Here is a 4,481-nt window from a genome sequence, read left to right as displayed (position 1 = left end):
GGGCTGCGGTGGAGAGGACCCAACAATTGCATTTAGAGAATGATAAATTATCAAATAAGTGGAGGGATCTGAGGCTGAAGGGCGTTTCATTCAGCCCTGGGGTGGTGCAGGTGATGGCTCCGGGGAGGACATCAGGCTGGCAGCTGCCCCGAGCAGGCAGGCAGGAGTGGGAGTGAGTGGGAGCTCTTTCTGTTTGCTGTCTTCTCTTTTTGTTGGTTGTTTCCTGTGACCCACCGCAGCCAGACTCAGCTGCAGATCCTGCTCCCGCCCATGTCCTCCCTTCACCCAGGATGAACCCAGACCAGCAGGTCCCACAGCAAAGGTATCACCCGGGGGAGGGAGTAGGTACCCACCGAAAGGGCTTTGCTCCACGTGCAGCAGGGAGCATCTGTAACAGCCTCCAGCAGACACAGGGAGGATCTAGTGCAAGAACTGGAGGTGTTTTGTCCATTCTGGGAAGGGTCTGGATGCTCCATGTGCCACTTCCCTGATGGCTCCAGGCAAGAGCCGAGTGCTCCTTTGCCTCCCTGAGTGACCGTTGGTGCAGGCAGCAGCGTGGAACTTGCTGTTTGACAGCTCATAGGGACACTGCCAGGAGAAGGAACCACACAGGGAAGCACCAGAGCCGAGTCCTAGGTAAGCAGAATTCCTGTGTGAGCGTATCACAAGCAGAGACTGATTATTCCTAACTTGCTGGGAGTTCGGTGCTGAGCGGCTTTGCAGCGCTGAGGTACTGCTGGGCTGAGTCCTGTTCGTACCTCTGCTGTCAGAGTGGTCCCAAAGGATGGTTATCAATATGGTGATAGGTAATTAGATAGATGCATATTAAAAAAATCCATACAGAGAATATAATAAATAATATATAAGAATATATAGTGTAATGTGAAATATAAATATATATAATTTATATATTATATTAAAATATAAATATAGGCACAAATATAAACATAGATATAAATATATTATCCATGCTTCTACCTGGGGGAGGAAATGAGCTGGCAGGATGCTGTGCAGGGACTGGGTCCCATCCCTCCCAGCATCCTGTCTCCACGCTGTGGTGGGAGCATCCAGTGGTGTAATGCTGCCAGAGCATCACACCATCACATCACCCTGGCACTAGTGCCTAACAGCAAAAAATAAAGCCAAGTGCTCTTACAGTGAGGTGTCCATTCAAGCTTTGGGGGTGTGTGTGTATGTGTGGGGGGAGGGTAATCCTCCTTTGTGCACCCACTGCTGGCCTGGGAATGGTGCAGGAGCCCATGCACAGGCCCCTGCTCTCCCTGGGGACCCTGCCCAGGGCTGCAGCATCTCGGCAGGCTGTGTGACAGAGGCCACCAGCAGCTCTGCTTCCATCATCTAGTCCAACCCCCCTGCAGTGAGCAGGAACATCCTCACTAGATCAGGTCGCTCAGAGCCCCATCAAGCCTGATCTTGAATGTCTCCAGAGATGGGGCCTCCATCACCCCACTGGGCAACCTGTGCCAGTGATCCACCACCCTCAGAGTGGAGACTTTTTTCCTGATATCCAACCAAAATCTCCCTTTCTCTAGTTTAAAAATGAAGCAGTGGGGTTTCACTCTGTAACACCCAAACACAATGCCAATCTCAGGCTTCACCACAAAGATCTGCTTCACAACAAATGATGACAACAGGACAGCTCATGTCCGTGGTCACCTCTTGCCTCAGTTCTCTGGAGAAAGGGTTAATTGGCAATTCCTTTGTTGTTAACCTGGGGGGGGGGAGGTCAGAGGAGATGCACACACCTATTGGAAGCTGTGGAAAGCTCGAGGGTTTCTAAACGGTGTTTCGCAGGGTTGAAAAGCTCTCACGATGAGGGAAAGGGACTGGGGACCTGGCAGGCTGTGGGGCTGAGCCGGCAGTGCTGGGGTGGGGGTCTGGGCAAACTCCAAAACTGTGCGTATCCTCAAAAACCAGGGAGGCTGCAGGGATCCCTGACCCAGGGCCAACCCATCATGGGGATATAAATCCCCAGAAAACTCCAGTCCAATGGATCTGCTCTGGTTTTGCTCTGCTGACCCCACCCAGAGCTCCTGGAGGGGCAGATGCAGAGCCAGTGGCCACGGCCCAGCAGCCCAGATGTGTCCCAGGGGATGCTGAAACTCCTCCAGCCCCGTCCTGGAGCCAGGGACATGTCACAGACAACAGGGAAGCATCTGAAAGAAATAACTCTGTCAGTTAGTCCTTCCAGCCTTGTGAAGCAGCTGAGTGAGGACGCACCCTCATTAGCCTTCTAGTGTCCAAACTGCCCCTGATGAGAACAGCTAATTAACAGAAACCCCACCTCCTCTTCAGCCACTCCACCACCATGCGTAGGCTGCCAGCCTGGGCAGTTGGGAGGAGGAGGAGGAAGAGCAGGAGGAATCCCAGCACGGTCAGACAGAGCCGTAACGCACAAACCAAGACAGAGGAGTTTGTTTTCCAACCAACTCCGACAGAGCTGCCTGTGGGACCCCCTCCCCAAAGCCCCACAGCACATCCCATGCCGACGCCGCCCCTTCCAACGTGACTTGTGCGGTTTACTGGACCCGAGCTCCCGCTCTGGGGACAGGAAAGGATTATTGGCTGGCTCTGTTTCGGAGAGGGTCCCACGAAGGTGTGATCTCCAGCCTCCCAGGACCCCAGCAGCGATCCCACTGTGTAACACGCTGCGGGTGTCTTTCCTACTCGGCTCTCTCAGCCTGGAGTTTTTGCTTTTTAATTTCCTGTGGCCACGCAGCGCTATCGGAGGGTCTCCCAGGGATGGTGTTTCCCACATGCCATGGACCTGGTCGGTGCTGGAGGGGGATGTACTGAGTTAAATCAATCTCGACACAGGGAAGTTGCTGCCAGGAGAAGGCTGGTCTGTGATGGATTATCTGAATGCTTCAAGCCACGATCAGCCTTAAAGTGAAAGAACCCAAACAACCCAACACTCCAGGGGAATATTTGACCTGGAGGCTGCTAGCCAGGAGCTGACCCTTGCAGGGAGCAGGGAAAAGTGATTCATTTCCCAGCATGGCACTGTGTGACCTTGCAGGCACATGGGGATCAGGCACCAAACCTTCCCTGTGGAGAAGCTGGCTCTGGGGGTGAAGCCGTGTGTCAGGTGGCTGCTCGATGTGTCACCACAGAATCATTAAGGTTGGAAAAGACCTCCAAGATCATCCAGTCCAACTGTCCCCCCACCACCTGTATTACTCACTAACCCATGTCCCTAAGTACCTCATCCAGCCTTTCCTTGAACACCCTGAGGGATGGGGACTCCACCATCTCCCTGGGCATCCAGTTCCTGGGCAACTCTGTAACGTCACGGAGCAGCACAGCTCTGGTGATGCCATCGCCTGGAAGAGACCCAAACCCTGTGCTCCAGCTACTTTTGTTCAGTGTGGGGCTGGCGATGCTCTTCACAAGGCAAGGCCCCTCAGGCTGAGCTTCCTGGCCCCAATCCAGCACCTGTCATTAAATCCTTGCTGGAAAAATTTCCTGTGAAGTTCCAGCTCGGTCAAGGAGACTGTGCATCCCCTCCCCGTGCCCCTCAGCATCCCACCCTCACCGTAGCAGTGCAGGTAGAGAAGAGCTGGGGAGATGCAGGAGCACAGACCAGGGCTGGGTGGCTGCAAGCTGGCTGGTGTAGCTTTGGGGAACTGCATGAAGGGGGAGGGGGGGGGGGGGGGGGGTGTCGGGGCTTCTCAGCATCACAGGGCTCCCCTGCCTGGCTCTGTGCGAGCTGGAGATGCTGCTGAGACAGGATGGGAGATGGAATTCAATGGGGGTTCTCCACAGGTTCAGGATGTGTTTGAGAAATTATGGGAATCCTGTCAAAAAAAAAAAAAAACAAACCAAAAAAACCCAAAGCAAAAAAACCCACCCCATGATAATAAAAGGGGGTTTTATAAAGAAAGAAAACCCTGGAACTTGCAGGGTGAAGCAAAGCCCAGAGTGCTGTCACATCCTGACTCAGCCAGTCGAACAAAACCAAGGGCAGCATGAGCAGCGCCGGGCCAGACCTCTTCATGGCATCAGCAGAGCCAGGATTTCACTTGTGAGACCGCCCCTGAAGGCTGCAAAAGAAAGCAGAAGCTGTATATTCACTCTTTTTATCTTATTACTATTAGCATTGCAGAGCAGCACTCCTGAAAGGCACTCGCAGGTCTGTGGGACACCCCAGAACTTAACAAGAAATGGCAGCTAGAAAAGTGCTGACCCAGAAACAACGAGCATCCAAAAGCTGCCCCCCTCTTCTCTGAGGGGTTTTGCCCCTTTGCTGGTCAGGGATCCTCCAGCCACGGCGCTGCTCGGCTCCATTCCATAGCTGGACACTGAGCTACATTAGCTGGTCGGGGATTTTTTTCCCCTTGGAGTATGTAAATAAATATCAATATTCTAAACCAAAGACCTCCCAGTAACTAAATGTTATTTATCTTAAATCTGTCTTAAAACTAAACAGCTTTGTCACATATGTACCATAATAAAGCAACAAA

This window comes from Gallinula chloropus (assembly GCF_964237585.1).
Source record: "Gallinula chloropus genome assembly, chromosome: 10".
NCBI lineage: Eukaryota > Metazoa > Chordata > Aves > Gruiformes > Rallidae > Gallinula > Gallinula chloropus.
The sequence above is the reverse complement of the archived record's forward strand: the minus strand, read 5'-3'. Positions refer to the sequence as shown.